This window comes from Ovis canadensis, chromosome X, assembly GCF_042477335.2.
Source record: "Ovis canadensis isolate MfBH-ARS-UI-01 breed Bighorn chromosome X, ARS-UI_OviCan_v2, whole genome shotgun sequence".
In the NCBI taxonomy this organism is placed as follows: domain Eukaryota; kingdom Metazoa; phylum Chordata; class Mammalia; order Artiodactyla; family Bovidae; genus Ovis; species Ovis canadensis.
In genome coordinates this window covers 80802647-80827976 of record NC_091727.1, presented here as the reverse complement: position 1 = coordinate 80827976, position 25330 = coordinate 80802647, and the positions used below count along the sequence as shown (strand labels likewise).

Genomic DNA, 25330 nt, shown 5'->3' with positions numbered 1-25330 from the left:
TCTGCATGGCAGTGAGGGGTTCTTCGATGCAGGTAGACTAGTTTATAAGCAGTCCAGTAGTATCTTTCTTGGTGTTCCCTCAATGTTTTTAAAATATTGAGTCTTTCTCTCTCTGTTTTGGCTGTGCTGGGTCCCTGTGGTGGCACATCAGCTTCTCCGGTTGCAGAGCATGGGCTTAGGTGCCCTGTGGCATGTGGGATCTTAGTTCCCTGACCAGGGATCAAATCCACATCTCCTGCATTGAAAGGTGTATTCTTAAACACTGGACCCCCAGGGAAGTCTGGTAAATTATTGTTAGCAGTCAAAAATTGTCAGAAAAGAAAGTGCTCAGTCATGTCCAACTCTTTGCGACCCCAGGCTCCTCTGTCCATGGGATTTTCCAGGCAAGAATACTGAAGTGGGTTGCCATTTCCTTCTCCCGGAGATCTTCCCAACCCAAGGATTGAACCCTGGTCTCCCGCATTGTAGGCAGACACTTTACCATCTGAGACAGCAGGGAAGTCAGGGGAGTTCTGTCTCCTTACAACAAAATTTTGAAGTGATGGACCTTAAAGCCCTTGGCATGTCACAGCTCTGGGACAAACTGTGTTATAGCTCTCAGACAGATCAGAGTTAACAGCTCTGTGTTACAGCTCAGTTTTATTTAGAAAATAAAAGGAAAGTACATCCTGGAGGCATGAGAGCATGCTGAGCCAAAAGACGTGAAGAGAAGAGAGAGAGAGAGAGAGAGAGAGAGAGAGAGAGAGAGAGAGAGAGAGAGAGAGAGAGAGAGAGAGAGAGAAAGAGAAAGAGAGAGAGCATGCAGGAGAGAGCACGACCCCCAGCCTTTGGCTCCTTGTTTTGTATGTTTTTGCTTCCCCTGGGCCTGCCCTGTGTAAATTGGGCAAGCCAGGAGTGCTCTTTGTTCTACCTGAGATCCTCACTCTGGTCCTCAGACCTTCCTTTGTTCTATTTCATGGGCTTTTCCCTTCCTTGTCTTTTAGCCACCACCATTCTGGACTCCTTTTTCCTATTCTAACTACCTAACAAAAATGTTCCAAAGTGTGGGTGCCCTGAGGAAACAGGTCAAAGTTTCCACCTTTCCCCAGAATTTTTTAAAGATGCCTTTACAACCTTCTCCCCAGACCCTATTTTTCTTGGGTTCTTAGGAAGCATTCCAGAGGCCCACTGTGGCCTGTGTTCTAGAGAGTTATGTACATTCATTGTGCTGTTGTAGTTTTGTACTGTAAGCAGGCACCATGCTCACTCCTTGGTTTGGTGAAGATTTATTGCCGACTGGAGAGATCTCTGGAGTCACTCCAGCCAGACACAGTCATACCAGCTGCTCTAGGGAAGTCTTCTTGGGAAGGTAGGGATGGGCAGTGACAGGTAAATCCTTCCTGAAGAGTAGGAGGAAGTCTGAACGTGCCACAGTAGCCTGAGGGAGTCTGGCAAACAGACTGGTCAGCTTCCCCTGGGGACCTGGGGTCTAAACAGGAGGAAGAGCTGTGGGCAGATCCTGGGAGAGCTCTGCTTACTGAGTGTCAAGTGCTCCTAAGAGGTGCTGTGAGCACCGGTGAGCCACCCAGGGAACCCAGCGCAGGCTGGAGTTGAGCCGGCAGGCTGGTAAGATAGGATGTGCTAGGTCAGCTGTCCTGCTTGTTTGATGGCACCTATGTCCAGCCAGGATGCTGGTTCAGGATGCACTTGTGAGGGAAGCCCCAGGGGTGCTGTGGACCAGGGTCTGAAATGAACCCTCACTAGGTCTAGGTCCTTGAGTTTTAATACTCTATCGATGTGTTATGTTCATCCATTTATGCAATGAACTTTTTCTGCACCACATCCAGTGGTACAGGTGAGTGGACTGCAGTGAACTTGGCACACAATCTCCTGATGTAGGGAGGGAGGCCACAGGAGAAACCACAGGAGAAACACCAGTGCAGTGAGAGCCGAGAACAGGGGACCTGATCTTTCTTAGAACCTGTGTCAGGCTTCCCAAAGGAAGTGCTCTTTAGGCTGAAACCTGAAGGAGGGGTGTGGGTGAGTGGGTTTGGGGCCCAGGGAAGAGATGGCCTAGCATGTTTCCAAGGCCTGAAGCAGGTGGGCAGGCAGGTATGTGGACTGGAGACCAGGGCAGTCATGGGAGGTTATGCTGGAGAGGCAGTTGGGTCAGGACCTGCAGAACCCTGTAGATCCCTGTGGGATTCCAGCTGTTAGATGGAGAGCTGTGGAGAACCCAGGAAGACTCCCGCCATGGTCAGGGCATCGGAGTGTGGAGAGTGGATTGAAGAGGCAGTGGGGGCTGGGAGCGGGGAGGAGCATTGGGGAGAGTTTCTCTTGGAGGTGTGCTGGTCACGTGTCAGCACCAAGAGAGCCTTTGATCTGTGTGAGCATCCAAGCTACTGTGTGTAGTGGGGGAGCCCCAGGGTCCCATGTGACAATGGCATGACCATGCATCCGTCCTGGGAGAGGGCCTGAGCCTGAACGTTGTCATGCATACACTGGGGCCTCCCCCCTCTGGTCTTCTGTCTGGGTGGGTTTTTCCTGGAAGAGTGTATGTGCGTGCACCGCAGACTGTCTGCTCTGCAGCACCTGTGCAGCCAGGTCTCTGTCTCTGCCAGGAGCAGCTGTACAAGATGCAGCACTGGCAGCCAGTATACCCTCTGCCATCCCACCCGTAGCACACCTTCTACCCGCACCACCCCCAGATACTGGGCTTCTACATGGACCCATGGATCCCGCCCACTCAGGCCCCAGTGGATTTCTACCCCTAGGCCCTGCATTCCTCGGGTAATCACCAAGGTGCGGTGGAAGGCCAGGATATGTGGTGTGGTCAAGGGCGTTGCCTTGGGAGGCAGACAGACCCCACCAGGATTCCAGTATGACCTCTTTGCAACTCACATATCCATTCTGAGCTTTAACTTCCTTGTTTGCAAAGTGAGGGTATAATAGTACCTCTCCCAAAGAATTGTTAGGAAGAGACTTTAAGATTATGAATCATAAATATTCTTAATTAATTTTCGTATCTCTGCCATGTAGTTTTGTCCCTCTTTCCATTCTTTAGTGTTCTTTGTGTTCTTTCTTTTCCTTGATTAGTCTTTCCCAAGGTTTGTCAAATGTCATTTTTTAAATGTCATTTTTAAAAATGTATCTTTTGAGGTTCTCAATTCCTGTCTTTTATTTGGTTTTTATTTCATTAATTTCTGCCTCCCCTCATTTTTTCCACTGAAATTATTTTGTTATTTATCCAATTATGTTGGATGCTTAATTAGATCACTAGTTTCTGAGTTTTCTGATGTATTTATGTCTCACCTGAGTTTATGAACCACTGAATTTTAAAATAACATTTTTATTATTGTTCAGTTCTAAATATTAGTCTGATTTTGAGTGATTTTTAATGGTACGTTGTAAAATTTCCAAATACAGAGTTTTAATATCACCCATATGATGCTAATTTCTACTGTGGCTGCCTTTTGGTCATATATCATGGTCTGTATGATATAGACCAGCAGTCATAATTATTTTCTATTAATACCAGATAATAAATAGTTTAGTCAATGAACTCGCTACTCCAGTTTTGCTGTTGTAGAACAGAAACAGCTACAGACAATAGTAAGTGAATGGGTGTGGTTGCTTTCCAGTAAAACTTTATTTTTAACAAGTGGCAGATCAAACTTCACTCAGGGGCTTGAAAAGAATGTATTCTCCTATTGGACATGGTCTGTTAAATTGTGCTTGCTAACTGTGCTATACAAATATCATCACACTTTTTTATCCCTTTGATAAGTTACTAAGAGGTGTGTGAACATTTTCCACTATGATTGTGAATTTGTCAAATGCTATAAACCTGTCAGTTGTTGTTTTACCTGCCTGGAAGTGTATAGGCTTGGGATGACTGCATCTTGTTTCTTATATCTTTGTATAGCACATTTGTTACTTGGGTTTTCTACCTTTAATGTCTACTTTATCTGATCATAATTTCATTCCAATTTTCTTTCAATTAGTCTTCGTGTGGTATCTTTTTTCCCTAACTTTTTATTGTCAGCCTGAGCCCTTTTTGGAGGAGAATATCTTTGTACATTTAAGGTACCCACATTGAGCATCTGTGACTTTAGTTGCCAAAGTTGTTCCCCTTGGATTGAGGGAGGGAGTGTCAAGTTTTCTGATTCTTTTTGTTTGTTTTCCTTCTACATTCTGTTTCTACTGTGAGTGGTTAGGTTAAATTCTAACAAGCAGCCTTGACTTAACAAAGGCTTATCAATTTACCCTGAACCTGAGCTCTAATTCATGAGTCTTGTAATTTTTGTCTGGAATTTTAATTTTTCCCTTGTTTTGATTCTTACCAAATTATTATCTTTGTTCTTTTATTCAGTCTATGCTTGTTCAGATCTGCCTGTATGTTCACTAGTTTCTTTGCTGCTTATCCTTCCATCTGGGTTCCATTTAATTTTTTCAGAAGGTACATTCTGTCAAGGCCTCTAGGAAACTTTTTTGGCAATACATATTCTTCTCATGGGCTTCCCAGGTGGTGCCAGTAGTAAAGAATTCACCTGAAAATGCAGGAGACATGGATTCCATTCCTGGGTCTAGAAGATCCCCTGGATGAGAAAATGGTACCCCTCTCCAGTATTCTTGCCTGTGAAATCCCATAGACAGAGGAGCCTGACTGGCTATAGTCCATGGGGCCACAAAGAGTTCGACACGACTGAACGACTGAGCACTATTTTTCACCTACGACTGCCTTTCTCTTGAACAATAGTGTAGCTGGTATAGAACTCTAGGTTTGCAGTTACTTTCTTTTAGGACTGTGAAGATAGTATTCCTTTTCTTGTGGCTCCTGTATCTGGTTTGTGTTACTTTAAGATCTCTCTGTCTTTGGTCTCCTGTAGTTCTTTCTCAAACTGCTGTGTCTAAGCATGTATCTATATCTATCCTTACTTTATTCTGCTTAAAATTCATGGTGCTCAAATCTAAGGTTGTATGGCTTTCATCCCTTCTGGGAGTTTCTCTTATAATTATCATGCTAACTATTTCCCTTTTTTCATTCTTGTATCCTTTCTTCCTAGGTCATCCACTTAGATTATTTGTACTTATTGTGCTATACAAATATCTGCATCATGATACTTCTCACTTTGCCTCCAAGTCTCTTGAATATATGAGAGCTGATTTATGTGGTACCTTCTGGGAAAATGCTTAGAAATATTTTCTAATTCCATGTTATCTCCAACTGTGTCTAATCTGCTGTTTTTATTTGTTTTTACTGTCCAGGGGGTTTTTAATTTCAGTGACTGTATTTTTATTACTAGACTTTTCCCCTCAGATTTTTATTCTTGTGTCTTGCATTTTTGTGAGTTTTCAATTCTTTCTTTTATGCTTTTAATAATGTAAACAGTAATTCTCTGGTGTTTAACATTTTGATCTGTTTGAAGTTCTTGGGGACAGTGCACGATCCTATGAACTTGCTGTGGACTTGTGGTGGATTGCTTTCCCTGCAATGTTCTGGGGGTTTTGACTCATGAGTTCATTTCCAGCAGAGCTATTCTTACCTTGGGGATTCTGTGTAGCTTTCTTTGACAGTGTATCCTTCCAGGGTGGCTCTATGTTTTCCTCTGCCCGCCTAGAACTACCTTTTATTGTACCTCAGGAAGTTTCTGGAGAATTCTAGGAGTGTAAATCTGAACTCCACTCTGCTGCCCCCAAGCCTGCATGAAAGCTGGCATGTGGCCATGAATTCCTCACAGGGGACTGTTTTCCCTGCCCTGGCCCTGGCTAGGACACTAGCTCAGTCATCTCCCTCTCCTAAAGAGCATGAGGTTTTTTTTTTGTCTTAAAATTGAACACATAGCCCTTTGAGGGTCTTTGTGTAAGCAGCACCTCAGCTATAGCTCTCTGCCTTGTGCAGAGAAGCCCCATCTCTTGTCAGGAGGGTGAGGGGTCGGTGTTTAGGAGCACACCTATAGATTTCTGCATCTGACAGATGTGTCCCTGGTTCCCCTCTAGGGAGCCCTTGCTCATGCCTCTGGCCCATGGCTCTTACCCATGGCTGTGGTTTCAGCTCCCTGGGAGTTTCCTGGTTTTGGGGGAGCAGAGCTCTGCAAGTGAAATGTGTAATATGTTTTGTCCAGCGTTTTTGTGACAAGAGGTTTTTTTCAGGTAATATGAGCTGCCATATTGCCAAAAATAGGTCTGTGTAGTGCTGAACAGTTCTGCATACCTCGTAATCAATACTTAGTAACTGGTGTGTAATTTTAGGATTCCAGAGAGGGTCCTCACCACCACATGACTCAGACTACCTTTGTGCTGGAGTCATATATTGATCACATTTGGACAGAGCACTCCAAAACTGAAACTACTGGCCTGATGCAGAACCATTTTCCTGATCAGATTATCTCAGCTTTAAAAATGGGCACAAAAACATTGGCAGCCAGTAATTAGCTTTGTGAAGTATCTGAAAAATCAGACCCTCTTTTCTACACAGACTCTGGCCCAATGGGAGACCTTTACTGTTGTCTACAGCATCCCATCAGGAAGAAGTGTACAGACGGGCCCTGGTGGGGGGTGCTGTCTCCCCGGCTGATTTGTATCTGATTGGACTGAGATGTCAGTGTATCCCTGTCTCCTTGGGCAAGTTAAAAGTTGAGTGTCATCTGTGTCTCCCTTCTCCCCTTCCCTGGATAGAATGTGGTATATCACTGTAAACTCAGGGGCAGAAACAAGCAGAGCTGAAGCCCAGACCCCTTTCCGAATCTTCTTGCAGGGTTTGGAGGCAAACAGATGCTGGCTCCTTGGTGTGTGTGGACTTCCTGGAGTGTAGCTCATCTTTCCTGTGTCTGTGCAAAAGACCCTCGGGCATCTCCCACTGCTAGCTGCCTGACCCCTTAGCTTTCTGCCACCAGCCATGAGCTCTCTAGTTGGTTGTGTCCTGTTTCCATTTGCCAGTTTCTTATACTCTTGAACACAGGGACTCTTCGCTTCAACATAGGGACTCTTCATTGGGAACTAAGATTGGACCTCCAAGGTCTTTGAACAGGCCTTTCAGATTGTGTTGTGTGCCTTCAGAGGTTCTGTGAGTGAAGCAGGTGGGGTGCTGCATCTGCATGATGGTCAGGGCAGCTTGTCTCCTCTGGGCCTGTGGGCGGCCCATGGCTTGCTGAATGAGGTGAATGATTGGCTGATTGCTTCCTTCAGGATTGATGAAATCCATAAAGCCCCTGGATTCCCTCAGTGGGACCGGCTGTTATGCTGAGGACCAGTGCTGTGTGCCCCGCTGCTGGAAAGGAAGGTGACTGCCATTGATCCCGCCCCTGTGTGGAGCCCCTAGGGTTACATGGCCTTGCAGAGCAAGGGCTACTCGCTGACCCACCTGAAATCCAGCGACAATTTGGCCATGGGCGTGCATGTCAGGTGAGGCATTGTTTGGTCCTGCTGCCCTGCAGCTGAAGGAGGAATCTCAGTCCTCAGTGAGATGAACTCTGGGAGGAGGCCCTGTCCTGGGAGACACTGCCCTCAGGGAAGGGGTGCCTTGGGATGGACCAGTGTGCTCTGGGGAAGGAGAGTGAGACGAGGATGGTTGGGTGCTTTCATGTGAGAGGCTCTGATGGTGACTGAAGGCCCAGGAGGAATCCTGGGGTCAGAGGCAAATCCCACAGAACCTTGGGGCAGGGCCACGGGGTGGGGTTGAGTGCATGTGTTATGGCTCATTCCTGTGAAAGTAAGGTGAGCTGGCAGAAGGGAGCACCCAGCTGTCCCAGGAGATGGGGCCTGTCCATGAAGTGGCTGAGGACGAGGACCAAAAGAATGACCCCGTGCTGGCCAGTGTGGGCCCAGCCACCTCAGAGGACCAGGGCTCAGTCTGTTCCAGCTCGGACCATAAGGCCAGCCATCCCGAGGGGGAGAACAACCCTGGTGGGGCCCCAGAGGCCAGATCCTTCAGGGAGTCCAGCCACCCACTCATGACCAGGAGGAATAACTGGATCTTCATTGATGAGAAGCAAGGCTTTGGGGCCCGGGGGTCAGCCCGCAGCCATAGCCATGGGTTCTGAGGGTTGACCTTCCACTGACAGCCCACTGGTAGCAGCCTGTGGAGGGGTGGCATCTTCGGGGTGCTGGGCCTCTACAGTGGAAGCCAGAGGAGTGGCCAGGGCTGAGGTCTGCAGGAGTTTGAGCCACTGGATGACTTCCCCCAGGACAAGCCCCAGTGGAGGTTCACCAGCGAGACCCACAGCAAGGACTCTGAGTAGGAAGAGCTTTCCAAGTGGCAGCAGCAGCAGCGAGGCACTGAGTCCGGGGATAAGGGCATGCTCCCAGAGTGGGAGGAGGCCACGGGAAGGAAGGGCGACTTCAGGGAGTCCTGCTGGTCTGGCAGGATGCACCCCAAGGACAACGGTGGGCCTGAGGCCAATAACTGAGGCCCCCAGGCCTTCAGGCGTGCCCTGCCCCTGTGGCTGAGCAACTGTGTGTACGGCCAGAGAAACTTTGCAGCGAAGGAGGTGGCCCCTTGATTGAGTCGGGGTCCTGGTGCCTCCTGGAAGGAGCCTGCATGTGGGGCCCGGTGGCCCTTAGACAGAGACTACATCCCAGACACCTATAGACGCCCTGATGCCTTGGGCTCCCGGGGCTTCAAGAATGGCTGTGTGGAAGCCAAGAGGGCCTTCTTCCAAGATGACCAGCAGCAGATTCTGAAAATGCCGAAAACTGGCCCTTCAGGCAAAGGCGGCCTCCGCACCAGGACAAGCCCTGCCACTTCCACCAACTCTGACGGGAATGGGAGGCCCAGGACCCGTGGGGGCCAAAGGATGAGCCACCCCTGCTGGCCAACCAGTGGCCAGGCCATCCCAGTCCCTACCCTGGGGACAGGAACATCGGCATGGGCTGAAAGTCCCCTGAGAGCAGCGACTTCAGCGAGAGGCGGGAGTGGAGGGACAGCCTGAGCTGGACTCCCAGGCTGATGGCGACCCCTGGGGTAAGCGCAGGTGAGAAGAAGGAGCTGGCCAAGCGGACCTTCTTGGGCCAGAGACCCCTGGTGGACAGCCTGAGCCGGAAGCTGGAGCCAGGAGGGTTTGGGGAGAAGTCTGTTGGGCTAGGTGGCGGTGACACTTCTTCCCACTATGAGAGTCATCAGAACGGGATGTCTTTGAAAGCCAAAAGGAAAACCAGAAGCAGAGTCTTGGGTCCTTTTCTGTTGCTATGGTTCTGTTAGCGGTGTTTTCCAGCAGCACCTCACGCATGTTGTCCTGCCATGTGTCAGGGCCTGCCCCAACTCCTTCCCTCTCATAGTGTTCCAGGGGTGACCGCCCGCCAAGGCTATCATGTGTGAGCACCTCCATCATTGGCTCTCACCCTGCTGTCTACTCTTGTGGCATATTACTGTGGCTTCAGAACTGAGACTAGAGTCACCATCCGGGTAGTCCCCCTGAAGTTGCTGTTCCAGTACCGGTCTCAAGAGTTCAGTCTCCATATGTCTCCTCCGAGTCCAGCCAAGGGGCCACCACCACAGGGTTGTGGTTGCTCTCTGTGTATGGCACCTGGTGAGCACTTGTCGGTTCACCATACTTCTCAGCCCCCGATTGCTGCCAGGCTGTTTCTTCACTGGGGCATTGCTGGTCTCCTGGCCCTGCAGAGAGAGATCTTCCCTGAGAGCCTTTGCTTCTCCACAAAAGACAAGCAACCCCACTCTGGGGATTACCCCACACACATTTGGTGATATCCAGGCAGTAAGCAGGGGCCATGGGTGGCTGCTTAGGCCCCAAGAGTGCCTTGGGGCACTCAAACCCAAGGCTTTGGGGTGGGTGCCCTGTGCTCGGCATCTGCTCACTGCCCACAGCTGGCCTGCGATCAGGATAGGGGCAGAGCTCATGCAGCCCACATCCCTGATGCTGCTCAGGCCCCACCCAGGTGCCAAAGAAGACAATTTTCCCACTTCCCGGCCTCCTCAAGAGTTCAGGGCACAGAGGCCTTGCCTGTAGTTCACAAGATGCCACAGGAGAATGTGGATTCTTGTAGGTGTGGATCTAGAGATGCTTTCTAGGCCCCAGATGACAAGACCTGGCTTTACTTCTGGTTTCTGCCCCAGGGGACTGGCAGTGAGCGAGGCCTGGGCTCCCTCTGTGGCCCAGTTCTAAGTCTCACCCCTTATCTCTTTTCTGTAGCTCTACTGGGTTACTAGGCAAAGAGAAAGGATAGGAGTACTAGCTGGGGGAGGGGGTGAGGACAGAGCAGCTTCCCCATGGGCTTTGCAGGAGCAGTGCTCTGGGGCAGCTTCCCCACAGGCTCACAACAGCATGTCACCAGCCACCCCTTCCTCTGGGTGGAGGGGACATCAGGAGGAAATGACAGACGGGCTGAGCTTGTGTGTGTGCTGTGCACATATGCGGCTTCTTCTTGAGCCATTTCTGAGCTGACAAGATCCTCCTTCCTCTCTAGGTCCCCAGACGAGGCCTTTCCTGGAGGTCTTGGCTGCGGCAGTGGGAGCGGCCACTACACGCTAGAGTGGGCAGCCTGTGCTGCCTCTGGTGTCACCGAAGCCCCCTGTGAGAAGGCAGAGAAGGAGGCCAAGCTGGTCACCCAGAGGTCAGGAGAGCAGAGAGAGACCGTGAAACCATTTGACCTGAACTACGGACATGGGTATCAGCTCAAATCTTCAGGGGAAGAAGGATCCAGGCAAAATGAGGTGGGTCATGGCCACTGCCATGGGTTGCTGATTTTGTCCTTTCACTGAATATCTTAGGTTCTGAGCATGTACTGGATTAAGAGCAAAACAGAAAGGATTCATGCCCTCATGTTGCTCACAGCCCTGCTGCACCCCCATAACAGCCCTGCAGTGTCCCAGTTTTAAAGATGGGAAGCTGAGGCCCAGAGAAGTTAAGTGGTATGTCCAGGGTCACACAGCTGGTTAGGAGTGGAGCTGGGCCTCAGGTGTGTTGGTCTCTGAGGCCTGTTTTCTTCACTGTAGCCTGTTTGGTTCGAGATAACAGTGCATTAAAAGGTTATGAGAAAGGTGTAGAAATCCTCTCTGGGTTTCCTAGACCCTGGTGATAGTGAATATGCTGAGGCCCAAGCCAGCTAAACTCCTGGCCTTTTGAGTTGACTCAATGCTTATATTTAGGTGTCTGTAGGGTTAGGTTATTCTTAGCTTGCAGTAAAAGGAACCATTGCCCTTCCTTGTGAATCTTGGTTCAGATGCCATCATTGAAAATTGTGGATACAGCCCTGGGGAGGAGAGTAAGGTGGGCTCTGGTGGGCAAAGACTTCATTGAGATCCTGACCAAGAAGCAGCACCGCCTGCTGGAGGAGGAGAGGCAAAAGAAGGAGCAAGCCCTCCAGGTATGGGGCATGATGCAAGGGGGCTGGGATGCAGAGATTTGTAGCCTGCAGAGTCAGAATGTTCTGAATTCTGCCTGGGCTGAGAGAGGAAGAATGGCATGCTACAAGCCAGGCTCTGCCTCCCAGGCACTGCCTCTCAGAGTCCATTGTCCCTGTGCTCCCTGGGGTAGATGGTATGATTTCCCTGCTCTCAGAGGGTGACTGGTCCTTGTTGACACCAGCTGAAATGGGCTGAGCAGGACGTAGACCTCTGTTAGCCCCTGAAGTCCAGCCTCCTTCTACTGTGGTCTCAGATCACAGCCCACTGGGCACTTCCAGGGGTGGTTTGGTTGGCACTGCAGTTCCCGCATGGTGGAGGTTTTAACCGATGGTTTGTAAATTCTCTGGAGCAGTTTTCAGGTGTGGTTTTGGAGCCCAGGGTCGTCCTCTTGGGGGGAGCTCATTTTTCACGTCTGCCATCGAGGCTGGACCCCATCACCTTCTTTTCCATAGGTTCCTGTCAAAAGCCAAAGTCTTTTCTCTCGAATTCCTCTCAGTTTGCGAAGAAGCAGAACAACCTGTATCTGGAGCAGGGCGACAGGCCTATGCCTGGCAGCAGCCTGGGCACAGAGATCTGGGAGAGCAGCAGTCAGGGTAGGAGCTTGTGTTCGGACCCCAAGGCTCGGGCTGCCTCCCAGGCTTGCGGCCCTTCTCAGGGAGGATTCTGCCTTGGGGCCATGAGCATAGACACACCATTGCCTGTTTCCTGGCTTCCTCTGCTGCGTCTGGGATTAATGCCATCTGAGCGCCACGTGCCGCTGCAGCCTCTAAACAGTGTGAGAATTTCCCTGCATGAAGTGTGGTGGTGAGCAGAGCATTCCACATCTGGTGATGGGAAAGAGTGGTTCCCACCCCACTTGGCTGATGTCGCTCAGTAGTTGGCTTGATTTTCGCCCACATCAGCTATCCTTTCTTCTTACCTTGAGGGCAAACAGCAGACGACAGAGAGTCCAGAGAACAGGAGTCCAGAGCTTTACCATCTATGCTGTGCGCCCTTTCCTTGCCAGAAGGAAGCTTCTGTTAACCCCTCCCCAAATGTTAGACTTGAAACCAGACTAGGGTGGCCCTTAATTTGTAGAAAATCTCTGTTTCCCTAAAGTTAAAAGAATTTCTTATCCAATGGTATTTTTCTGGTAATCTTTCATTTTAAAATAGGAAACCATTTTAATTGAGCAGATTCTTCTTGAGTTCCTGCTTTAGACAAGGCCCTGCAGAGCAGGCAGTGGGAACTTGGTGAAATCATCCATTTCTAGCTCTTTTATTCAAAGCAGCTGAGACTTCCAGAGTGAGTGACAACCCTGGAGCCACATGACAGAACCCTGGGTTCTGAGCCTGGTTCTCTTAGTTTTACCACACGGCCTGTCTTCATGTTTCTGATTAAAACCTTGATTCTAAACATTTCAATGTAATATTGGGAAGTAGTCAACTCTGATTGAAAGTACAGTAGTCTTTCAGTAAACTTTGGTATCAGTCAGTTTGGTTTTGTGAGAGTGGTGGGTGTCACAGTGCAAATGTCCAAAGATATGTACCTGCCAGGATGGTCAAGCAAGTGGACCAACTCAGGAGTCGCCCTTGGCTATCAAGGCTTTTGCTCCTGGATTGTGCAGTGTCTTGTGGTTGCTCAGACCAGGGGTGTGTGGATGGCTTCAGAAGGGCTCTGGATCTTGGAAAAGAGCTCAGGAGGTTTTCTGCACACACACAGGGTCTGTGACTTTTGTTGGATTCTCAAGAATGGTTGAGCTAACAACAGTTGAGTAATAAGTCTTTAACTCATTCAAAGACTTGTAGGGAGGTGCCAATTTGTAGAAATAAATAGTTGGCTTATGTGAAAAAAGCTTTACCACAGCAGAGGTAGTGATAAAGAATTCTAATCCCTGTGAGTGAGAAGTTGCTGGCATGTTTTCCGGGAGCTCCTCATCCATGAATTCATGGGAAGTTCATTTATGGAAATGTTTCTGGGGATGCTGGGAAGTCGAGTGAAGGTGTCTGACTGAGGATGGAGGTGGTTTGGAGACTTGAGTTTGTGTGAGCTGCCCGGGGCCATGTTTCTAGCTTGGTTGTTCCTCTGATATCCTGACTCTGTCTTTCTCCTCGCAGCCCTCCCCCTTCAGGCTTCGACCAGTGACTCCTGGACCAAAGCTGCCACTGCCTTCACCAGCACCAAGCCTGGCTCTGCTGAGGTGAGTGGCCCCCAGGCACCAAGCATCTGCTCACTGTCCAGGGCCGTCCTAGTGGCCCGCTCATGCTCTCCCTGGCCAAGTGGTGAGCCTGGCTCATCACTGGTCTCCAGTCTTGCTTTCAGGTCTGGGGGAGGTGCCAGGATGGGATGGCCAGGGAGTACCCACCCTGGGTCCTTGGCGTCTGGTCATGCTCACAGTGCAGGGGCCCACATGTACCTGTGATCTCGGACTCCGGCCAGGAGACATGTCATGCCCCAGGTCTCGCTCTGCAGGACTCAGTTGCTGACTGGCTGTGTGTCCTGCATGCTGCTGCTGCTGCTAAGTCGCTTCAGTCATGTCCAACTCTGTGCGACCCCATGGACTGCAGCCTACCAGGCTCCTCCGTCCATGGGATTTTCCAGGCAAGAGTACTGGAGTGGGGTGCCATTGCCTTCTCCTGCATAGCAGGGCTTTAACAGCAGCCAGGGAGACAGTGGTGTTGACCTGAGCACTGAGTCCTGAGAGTCCTCAGCGACCTCCTCACAGCGCAGCTCCCCATGTGGCACCCTGAAGCCCGAGGACGCAAGTGGGCCTGGCCTGGAGCCCAAGGCCAATAGCCACAAGGAGCAAACTCAAAAGCAGTCAGAGCCAAAGGTAATCTGGAGCCCGGCTCTCAGGGGCCAGGCTAGGCAGAACGGCTGGTTTGTCTTCTTTTCTGGCTCCAGGTTCCTTGGAAGCTAGAGGTCAGGGTCACTCCAGGCTGTGTGTCACTCCTTTTTGCTTTTCTGTCAAGGATTCAGAACAAGGTTCGGGACAGAGCAAGGAGCACAGACTGGGACCCATTGGCAATGAGTGCTCTCTGAAAAAGGGCTTGGAGGGGGCAAACGGCTGCAGGGGGCTATGGTTCTCCCTGTTAACAGGGTGGAGATTCATGTGGGTTCTGTGCTGCTGGTGCCACCCATTGAATTTGGAGTCAGTCCGACGGTGAGGCTTGAAATGTTTCTTTTACCCACTTCCCTAACCCCTCTTTTTGGTGCTTGGAGAGGAAGGAGGGGCCTTTCCTGGAGGAGCAGGGTGGTAGGTGCTGGCAACACTGCAAGGGATGTTGTGGGGTGGTGTTGTGGGCGAGCCACTGCTATGGGCTGGTCCTCTGTCTCCCTGCCAACGCCAGGCAAGCTCTCAGACCAAGCAGGAAGTCAGGCAAAGAAGGGGATGGCCGCCTTGCTTGGGAGCTGTCAGGAAACAGCTGGCCATTTTGTTCACATGGTGAATACTGCTTTATTTATTTTTAAATATTTACTTATGTGACTGTGCTAGGTCTTAGCTGTGTCACATGGAGTCTTTGATCTGAGTTGTGGCATCTAATTCCCTGACCAGGGGTCGTCAGGCCCCCTGCATTGGGATCCTGGAGTCTTAGCTCCTGGACCACCAAGGAAGTCCCATACTGTATTTTTTTTTTTTTTTGGTTGCTAAGGCTATGGGTCTACTTCATGTGTGTCTCTGCCAGAGGGCGAGCCAGGGTGATTTCTGTGGGTTTTGTTCCCCCCCCCCTTTTTTTTACAGGACTCTGATTTCAGCTTGCAACCCGGCTCTGCCTCTGGGGGGGATTCCAGTTGTCAGACTTCAGGACACATTGGCCAGTAACGTAAATCTATGCTTCTGTTGCCCAGCTTTGTGGTCCCTTTGCCAGCAGGCCCTGGGTGAAGTGAGCTTTGTCAATGTGGCCCTGGGGTTGGGAGGGTTAGTTTGTGTCTTGGTGGTCTCTAGCTAGTTACACACCCGTGGCAAGTTGTTCCACGCCCTGATTTTGTGAACTTAAAATGGAGTGGTGTAACTCCTAAGTGTAAGAAACGCCGCGGGAAGAAGGAGCCACCCCTATAGACCGTTGATCAGGGCCTTTTATTGGGCGGTCGCTCTCGGGCAGAACTCCCGGGGGCGGGTAAGCAAGGGAGCAAGGGGGGGTCTGTGAAGCAAAGGGAGTCTGCGGGGTAAAGGGAGTCTGCGGAGTCTGTGAGGGTGGGGAAGGGTTTTATAGCCCAGGCAGGGGCTCCCATATAAGGAAGAAAATGCGGGCTCAGCGGTGATTGGTGTCCAAGGGCTCCATGTCGGTTCCTGATTGGACAGCGAGGGCTTCGTGTCGGCTCCTGATTGGTCGGCTTGGTTGCCGGCCCGTCTCCGGGGCTTGTCTGCAGCGCCCTCTGCCGGGACATGTCCTGACATGCCTGACCTCGCCCTGACCTTTCATCCTGACCTCGCCCTGACCTTTCGTCCTGACCTCGCCCTGACCTTTCATCCTGACCTTGCCCTGACCTTTCATCCCGGCCTTTTTGATATAGGACAAGGGGCGCAGACTCTCTCTGGCTACTTCCTACTGAACAGGGGCGACAAGTGGTAGGGTACGGCCAGGATGACAGGGGGCGTCTGCCGTTAATCTTGCCATGGAGTGCTTGTTGGAAGCCCTTGGTACTGTTGTCGGTGTACCATCAGCTGGATCATGTCGAGCCGTTGTTTGATGAAGGCCAAAAGCTTGTTTGGGATACAGGGCCCGAAAGTCAGGAGCAGCAGGAGAATGATGATCGGTCCCACTAGGGAAGATAGCAAAGTTGTCAGTCAAGGGGAGCTCTGGAAGCTCTGGAACCAGGATTCGAACCAGCCCTGCTGAGCCTCCCTCTCTCTCCTCCTGCGCTCTAATCCCTCTCTTACTTTAGCCATGGACTCACGAACCACCCCAGTATGATCAGCGTAGAAACAGCATTCTTCTCTGAGGGCTGCACAGAGGCCCCCCTGCTGCAAAAAGACCAGGTCTAGTCCTCTGCGGTTTTGTAATACCACTTCGGAAAGGGAAGTCAGGGACTTTTCTAGGGCCGTCATGGACTTTTCTATGTGGGTGATGTCTTCGTCAATTGCGGCCCTCAGGGTGATGAAGCCCTGATGTTGTGTGGTCAGGGAAGCAATGCCCATGCCTGTCCCAGCTGCTCCCAGGGCGAACAGCGTTGCCAGGGTAATAGCTGTAACGGGCTCCCTCTTATGTCTAGGAGCTGGGGTGTTTTGGTCCCAAAAGTTGTAGAGGACCTCTTCTGGATGGTATGTAATCTTGGGCACTACCGCTACCATGACACAGAATTCCCTGCTCTGGTTGAAGACAGCCAAGTGGAGACAGGGCGTTAGCCCAGTCTGTGAGCACACCCACCATCCCCCAGTGTCAGGTATGACGTAGGTCTTATTGGCAAAGTTGGTATCATCGCCAGTCTGGGAGCACAAGGTTTGTTTATCCGTAGGGACCGTGCCTAAGCAGGTCCCCGAACCCCATACTTCTCTCATGGTAAGGCCCACCTTGCGGTCTCCCCAAGAACACTGCGGTGGGTTGGACAGAATGGATAAGTTGTAGGTAGCATTTAAGCCCACGGCCTCGTAGTAAGGTGGATGTAGGGTGTAGCAGAGCCAGCAGGATTGGGTCGCGTTAGGATTGGAGTGGTTGAGGGCCTTGTAAGTTTCTTTGACTAAGGCCCACAGGGGTTCCTGGGTCTCTAGCGGGTCAGTCCGGGTCAGCTGAATGGAGGGTGTGAGGGTAGGTGAAGTCAAAACATTTGTGGCGTTTGTCCCCCGTGGTGAGGGGCGGGGAGGTGCAATAACCTGGTTGGGCCCCACAGCATGGGCCTGAACAGGTTCTATTGTCTGACTAACAACCAGAATTCCCCCTGGCTTTGCTTCAAACCACTCAGCATAGAGTTGGAAGCCCCATGATAGCCCGGATACCCAAGACCTCTCCAGTTTAGCCGCTTCCTGGTTGAGCATTACTTTCACCTGAGCAATCCCGCGATAGGGTCGGACAAACGAGAAATTGACTAGGTCCCGGTTCCCGACCTCCCATCTCCATCTCCCATCATTGGAGGTGACACAGCTCTAGGACCAACAGAAATAATGTTGCAGTCCTCCACAAGTCTCCCAATTATGTGTCTTTAGGTGTCCCGGACATGCCCAGAACCCAAAGTTTCTGGTCCGGGTCGCTGACCAAGAAGTCTTTATAAGGTCTTTGAGGTTGAAATACAGATCTGGCCACCATGTATTAGGGGGGTGAATTCTAGTGGTCAAATTGAGTACCTCGCCAGTCAGTCCATTCCGGAGCACCCAAGTGATCTGAAAGGACTGGTGGGGGTTTTGGTTGGTGTGTCCCCCTTCCTCCAGGACCCCCCAGTATCCCCCAGAACAACCCAGAGTAGAGAGCCCCACATTGTTCCGAGGTTGGGGTGAAAAGGGGTGTGGTGGATAACCAGCCTCGGCGGTTCCGTGAGGATGGAGCTGGTAACCAGGTCAGGGTGTCCCAAGGGAATAGCACTCCAGGAGTAGGAAGCAGGTGGTCAGGTACGTGAGGGCTAGGGACAGTCAAAGAGTGGGGGACCAATCCTTCGGATTCTCTCCATCTCTCTCTTTTCCTTCGATTCTGTCTCTCTTTTCTCTTTCCTTTCCCTTCTGTCACACTCTCTAATTCCTTTCTGTCTCTCGTCTCTCACTCTTTCAGTTTCAGTCTTTATCCTTCTTCCTTCCTTCCCCTTTCTCCGCCACTCTATCTCTCTTTCCTACTTTCTTTTGCCTTCTCTTCTTTTCACTCTTCAACTCTTCTCTTTCCTTTCTCTGACTTTCTTTTGCTTTCTCTCACTTCCTCTCTACTCTTGCTCTCTTCCCCCTTGTTCTCTCCTTCCCTCGTCTCCCTTCCTCTTTGTCCTACTCCTTCTGTCCTCTCTCTCAGTTGCTCTCCCTAATGTCTTCCCGGGGCCATCCCTGTTTCTGGGAGACCTGGGGGAGCTTGTCTAAGTTGGGTCAGGTGGTACCAGGGCTCGTGTACTAGGAGTTTGGCAGCTGTAGGCGTGGTGAGGATTACAGTATGGGGTCCCGTCCAGCGAGGCTGTAGTGGGCGGGGACTCAGGGTTTTCAGCAGTACCTGATCTCCTGGTGCTAGAGGCCGGGTGGGCCCTGCGTCGTCTGTCGGTTGCGGCAGGACCCGGTCTGCGTGTTCCCTCAGCAAGGATAGTAGGAGGGAGAAGAGGGGGAGGTATCCCGCGAGTGGGGGAGCCTCTCTCTCGGGGAGGTGAGTCAGGAGATAGGGCCTGCCGTAGAGCAGTTCAAAAGGGGTCAAACCTGTTTTGGAGTGTGGTGTGGTGCGAATGCGAGTGAGCGCCAGAGGAAGGAGGTCGACCCAAGACAGGCTTGCCTCAGAACTGCGGCTGTCTTGGTCAGATGTGTCTTGATGATGCCGTTCACCCGCTCTACCTTGCCTCATGATTGGGGCCGATAGGGGATGTGAAGATGACAGCCAATACCTAGGGCCGCAGCCACCTGCTGAGAGATCTGCGAGATAAATGCAGGCCCATTGTCAGACTGGAGAGAATTTGGCAACCCAAATCTGGGAATGAGATGGGCCGTCAAGACCTCCGCCACTGCCGCTGCCGTCTCCCGGGCTGTGGGGAAGGCCTCAACCCATCCTGAAAAGGTGTCCACCAAGACCAGCAGATAGCGGTAGGTTCGATGTCTGGGCATGTGGGTGAAGTGGGATGGTAAAAAGGCATCCCTGTGAAATGGGAGGTCTGAGGAGGTATGGAAGAAAGGAGGGTGTAGGGGTTAGGGACAAGTGGATGGGCAGGGATCACCGCCGCGTTGATCAGGCGGAGATCCTGCACTAGCCGGTAGTCTCCTGAAGCCTTCTGAACAGGGAGAATGGGCGTGTTACAGGGGGAGGTCGTGGGGACCAGGAGACCCTGTCCCATGAGACGGTCGATGATGGGCTTTAGCCCTCTGAGGTTGCGAGTAGACAAAGGAAACTGGGACCGGGCTGGGAAACAGGTGGGGCCCCTTAGCTGGATGAGGACTAGAGGGTGGTGCCGAGCCACCCGGGACTCGGGTGTCCCAGACCTCAGGATTAACAGAAGGGGTTGGAGGGTCAACCAGTAGCATTAGGAAGGCCCCTGATGTGGGAGCCGACCCTGGAGCTAACTGAAGAGTGGCCTTCAGCTTAGCCAGTATATCTCTTCCCAAAAGAGGAGTAGGGCAGGAGGGGATGACCAGAAAGGAGTGGGTAAATAGACAGGAATCTAACCGACAGGATAGTGGTTGGGTTTGGAGCGGACACGAGGGTTGGCCGTCAATGCCCATAACCGAAACCGACGTAAAATGCCTCCGAAAGAGGAAAGGGCCGAATAGGTAGGAAATTGATGGACTTACCCGCTACCTGGAGCGTTACCCTGGGCTCGGCTTGGGTTATTGGGGTCCCCGAGTCTGGGCGGCATCAGTCACTGTCGAAGTTCAGCAGCTCCAAAGCCGAAGGAGGGCAGGAGGTCTCCCTGGGGCGCTCTGGTCCCCAGCCCCTAGAGGTCGAGGCCCGAGAGGCCTGGGGACAGTCACTAGCCCAGTGTCCTCGTCGTTTGCACAACAGGCATGGCTTGGAAGGAGGTCGTGGATTGGGGCACATCCTGGCCCAGTGCCCTTCTTGGCCGCACCTGAAGCAGACCCCCAGAGGGGGGTTTTGGGGCCCCGAGCCCGCTGCCGGCCGCAGGGCCGCTACCAAGGCCTGGGTTTGCTGGTTTAGGAGGCTTGCCTGAAATTCGGCCTTTTGCTTGAGCCTTGCCTTTCGGCTGGCCTCAGCAGTTTCCTCGCGGGCATGGTAGACCTTAAAAGCCATTTTTACCAGGTCTCGGATAGGGGTCTGAGGGCCGTCCTCGGCCTTGGCCAACTTTTTCTGGATATCGGGGGCAGACTGGGAAATAAAACGATTGGCTAAGGTGGCCGCCCTGATAGGGAACTCAGGTGATAGCCTGGTGTATTGGACGAGGGCCTCGGTCAGCCGATTAAGGAACATGGCTGGGTTTTCGTCGGGCCCCTGGGTCACCTCATCTAGTTTGAGGAGGTTTACAACCTTGTGAGAGGACGTTTCCATCCCGTTGAGGATACACTCGATCATATAGCGTACTCGCAGCTGGCCGCCACCCCTCTCCTGGTAGTTCCAATCAGGGTCAGTGTCAGGAACCGCCTGAGCCCCTGGGGGGCGCTCGGGGGAGGGGTTGGCATAGTGCCGCTGGTCGGCCTGAGCCTTGGCTGCCGTCCAGATGGCCTGCCTCTCCTCGGGGGTGGTGGTAGACCCCAGGATGACATACATGTCCTGCCATGTCAAGGTGTAGGCGCGGGTCAGTAAACTGCTTGATGTACTGAGCGGGGTTGGAGGAGAAGGAACCCAGTTTGGCCTCAATCTGTGCTAAGTCTTGGAGGGAGAAGGGGACATGGACTTGGGCTAGACCCTCAGCTCCGGCTACTTGTCAGAGAAGGAGTAGCGGGGCTGGGGGAGGGGGAAGGGAGGCTCCCGGAGGGTTGCTGTGGGAGCGAGTGTGGGAGCTAACCGGGGAAGGGGAGGGAGTGACGGGGGGAAGAGGAGGACACAAGATAGGGTTAAGGGCCGGAGGATCCGGGACCGGTGGTGGAGTCTCGGGGGCGGGAGCGGAGGTAGGAGAGTCTGGAGTGGAGGGAGAGGTAGCAGAAACCGGAGTGGAAGGGGTAAGGGCCGTGGGAGAGGTATAGGGAGGAGGGGCCACCAGATCTTCCGGGGGAACAAGGAAAGCAGAGGACTCAGAGATGGGAGGAGCTGGTTTGGCCCGGGAGGGTGGAATAGGGGGAGCCAGGATAAGCAGGATTTGGCGGGGAGTGCATGTGGTGCACAGGGTGGGGCGAGAGCGCAACGCCCAAAAGGCCTGAACATAGGGGGCCTCTGACCATTTTCCTGTTCTCTGGCAGTAGTTATCTAAATCTCAGAGGACGTCAAAGTCAAATGTCCCTGTGGCTGGCCATTGTGAGCCAATATGGCGGATGTATCCCTTTAGTTTTAGGGTCCACAGGTTAGCCAGCAGGCCCTCTAAGGGGGTGGAATATTGGGGATCGGGTTTGGAGGCCGTCGATCCCATGGCGATCACCAAACGGAGACTAACCCCCGCTGCCCGAACGTCTTCGGGTGCCAAGGGAAGCCGGGGATCCGCACAGCCGTTCAGAACGTCTTCCTCCTTTGCTGAGGGACTGAGGAAGGCCGAAGCCGGAGGGTCCGTACAGCCGTTCGGGACGTCTCCCTCACGAGCTGGTGACCGGGAGGGCCCAGTAAGTGCGCACCCATTACTGGGTCCTAGGAAGTGGTCGCCAGGGAGGGCGGGCTCCAAAGCCGAAGGGACTTACCCCGTATCCTGCCATCTGGGGGGTTGGTCAGCCGCCTGGGTCTGGGGCGGCTACCACGGTGGTGGAGCTCGAGGGGGCCTCTACGGCGAGTGCCGGAAGCCCTCACCTCGAGCCCCATGTTGGGCGCCAGATGTAAGAAACGCCGTGGGAAGAAGGAGCCACCCCTATAGACCATTGATCAGGGCCTTTTATTGGGTGGTCGCTCTCGGGCAGAACTCCCGGGGCGGGTAAGCAAGGGAGCGAGGGAGGTCTGCGAAGCAAAGGGAGTCTGTGGGGTAAAGGGAGTCTGCGGGGGTAAAGGGAGTCTGCGGAGTCTGTGAGGGTGGGGAAGGGTTTTATAGCCCGGGCAGGGGCTCCCATATAAGGAAGAAAACTCGGGCTCAGCGGTGATTGGTGTCCAAGGGCTCCGTGTCGGTTCCTGATTGGACGGCAAGGGCTTCGTGTCGGCTCCTGATTGGTCGGCTTGGTTGCCGGCCCGTCTCCAGGGCTTGTCTGCAGCGCCCTCTGCCGGGACATGTCCCGACATGCCTGACCTTGCCCTGACCTTTCATCCTGACCTCACCCTGACCTTTCATCCTGACCTTGCCCTGACCTTTCACTAAGGTCTGGTGTATCTGACACTTTCTGATTCAAAACTTTCCGGGTTCCACGGTCATGCATGTTTGAGAATGCTGCACTAATTTAAGTAAACAAGTTTCTTTACTCTGTGGTTTCCCAGAAACCCCATGACCTGCAGGTAGGCACGGGACACTTCAGGAAGAGGGTCTAAAGTTGTATTTCTGAGCATCTTTCCAGGGCTTATTTTTCACAGTTTGGGGGAAGGGGTTGAGACAGGAACTGGGACCTCCATGCCATGCAGTGGGGCCTGCGTGCAGGCCGATAGCTGTGCTTCTGTTGCTGAAACACAGCAGCCCTGCTGGAAGGCTGGGTCCGGGCAGGAGCAGGTGTGGACCCCCCCCGCTTCAGGTGTCCCACTGTGTCCTTCCCTCTAGGCTGGGCTCACCCCCCAGCATCCCCATCCTGCAGCATTACCACCACATCCAGAGAGCCATCAGCCTCTCCAACATGTCCTTCCCCACTGCCAACCTCACTCTGAAGGTAACTCGGGGCCTGGCTTGTGAGGGGGCAAGAGCAAGCAGACCCCCACTCAAGGAACCCCTTCCTTCCACTCCTGGACTTAGCTTTGTGCCACCTGCTGCCTTCCAGCCGGTAACTTCCATCTCCCCCCACCTCCTGGCATCCAAAGATGGAGTCTGTGCACAAGGCTTGGGAAAACTTGCCCAGCTTGCTGGAGCAGAGCTCGCCAGGAGGCACCAGCTCAGGCCTGCAGCCGCCATCCTCTGGCAGGGGGTGGGGGGCCTCCAGCGGGGTCAGCTATAGCTCCTTCAGTGGAGTCTCCATGCCCCCTGTGCCCAGGGCCTCGGTTGCACCTTATGCAACCCTTCCAGTTACCTCTCCCCTGGTCCAGTTCAGGGATCCTTCTCCATTCCCTTGAGGGAAACATGGGTTTGTAGCCCTCAGGCCTCACCCCCCCTTGACCTAAGGAGAGTGTTCTTGGCTGGGGGCCATGGGTTCCTATGTGCTCCGGTCTCTGTCACTTGCTGCTTTCAGCTTCTGACCCTGGGAGGCAACAGGACTCTGTGACCTCCGCAGGGCTCTCTCGCCTCCTGCAGAGATGTCCCAGCAGAGACTCTGTCACATGAGCAGTTGTCTGAGCCTTGCCCTTTACTCTGTGAAATAGCACAGGGTCGTGATGGCCCCATGTGGGGTCACCACGCTGATGAGATGAGCTCACATCCAGGAAGGGTTTGTATCAACTGAGCCTCAATAAGCAGGAGCCAGTTTTACCCCAATGGTCACTGTCCTCATCACGGTGTCAGTGGCCAAAGGAGCCTGTGGGGATTCAGGGGGCCCAGCTGCCAGTGTTTCAGTGATATGATTCCAGCAGATCCTTCTGACTCTCCACTGTGGACTCAATAGCAGGGAGATGAAGAAGACCGTGACTCAGAGACGATGGCAGCCTCCTTTATAACCGAGCCCTTCCTGGGTGTGTGGGGTGGTGGGTGAGAGGGGAAGGCTGGCTGCAGTGGCCCCTCCCCCCTGGGCTCTGGGCTGCACAGGAGCCCAGGGCCAACTCTGCCATGTTCCCTCCCCTCACTGCTTTGGAGGACCTTCTGGGACAGTGAGACTGGATCCTGTTCCCCTGCCTCGAATTCTGTTACAGGCAGCCATCTGACACCTCTACCTGGATGGCCATGTGTTTGTGAGGCAGCCCTGGCTGATTCCTCAGACCATACCTCAGCAGCAGAGTTACCAACAGGTGATGCCAGGGAGACAGGTGACCCAGGAATAGAGGGGAGGCTGCAGCACAGGGCGTGATTGGCTGCTTCATGTACCTGTTCACGGCCTGTCTCATGTTTTGCACCCCTCACATTACTGCCAGCGTATCTGGCATGTTATGGCAGCCAGTCAGTGTTTCCTGAGTGAAAATGTGAGAGCCGAGGAGGGAGGGATGGAGCTGAGTGCTCTGGACTGCCTAGCTTTCCTTTCTTGATGCTCTCCCTCCTGCACCCTAGCCAGGCAATTTACTGAATCAGAATTCTCTTTGGGATCTGGTATCCTTCTGATGAAGAGAAGAAAGGCCTAGACTCCCAGGCATGGATGCGTTAGAAAGAGGTAGTTGTAGAAGTGAGCAGGTGTCTGTGTTCATGCATAGTGGGCACACTGCTGTGCTGCCAGGGGCCGCGTGTGGGGGACTCTCCCTCCTGAAGCTGCTGTTGGGCCTTCCACAGGGGATCCTGTGCCCACCAACCCCTGTACCTGCAGAGCCCAGGGTGAAGGGCTGCCCCAGGGGCAGAGGACATGGCCTGTCCTGATCTTTTCAGAGAGTATTCTTAAACATTATGTCTTTTGGTTCTGCAAGGTCTCATAACTGGGTCATACCACATGTATTCCTCTGTCCATGGTGTTTTCCATCCACTGTTCTGTTTCTGAACCCACCTCTGTTGGGGGTGGAGCTCGGGCTCATTTGTCCCACTGTGCAGGGTCCAGTGTAGGGATGGTTGTAGTGCTGGTTTGGGGTTGCTTGCTGCCAGTTCTCTGCTCTCTCCTGAGAAGGAAGGAAGTGTAGGTAGGCTGTGTTGAGTTTGCTTTGTGGGCAGTGTTGGATGCCTCAGGGAGAAAGACCAGAGTGGAGGTGAAGGGGTGTCAGTGATGGGGTGTGAGAAACAGCTTGCAAGGCAGTGTGGTGACCCATCTGCCTCTCTGTTTGCAGGCTGCCACTGCCCAGCAGATCCCAATTTCCCTTCCCACGTCTCTGCAAGCTCAAGCCCAGCTGGGACAGAGGGGAGGGCTGCCCGTCTCCCAGTCTCAGGAGATCTTCAGCTCCTTACAGCCCTTCAGGTGAGATACCTGGGTTTGGGGGGGGGTCTTTGCGGCTTGCCCCCAGGGGTTCTAGCCTTCACAGCCTGTGGGGATGTTCCCTTGTCCACCTGTTGTTGTGAGCATGTCCATGGGGGATGGGGGTGGGGGTAGAGGGTGAGCTGTGGTGTGTTAGAGACCATGGGCCCAGCCTTGTCTTTTGTCCCTGTGTCCTCCTGCCTCCCTCTCTGCTTTCCCTCTTTGCT

The 25330-nt window shown here is 52.9% G+C and overlaps 1 non-coding gene and 1 pseudogene across 1 annotated transcript; both read left to right on the top strand.

The window, feature by feature from the left end:
• The first annotated feature begins 1984 nt into the window (after positions 1-1984).
• Positions 1985-25110, top strand: LOC138930338 (protein PRRC2B-like; annotated as a pseudogene).
• Positions 23630-23715, top strand: LOC138438460 (small nucleolar RNA SNORD62). Its single transcript, XR_011256388.2, has one exon. It is a non-coding gene; the product is annotated as a small nucleolar RNA SNORD62 (small nucleolar RNA).
• Positions 25111-25330: the final 220 nt, after the last annotated feature.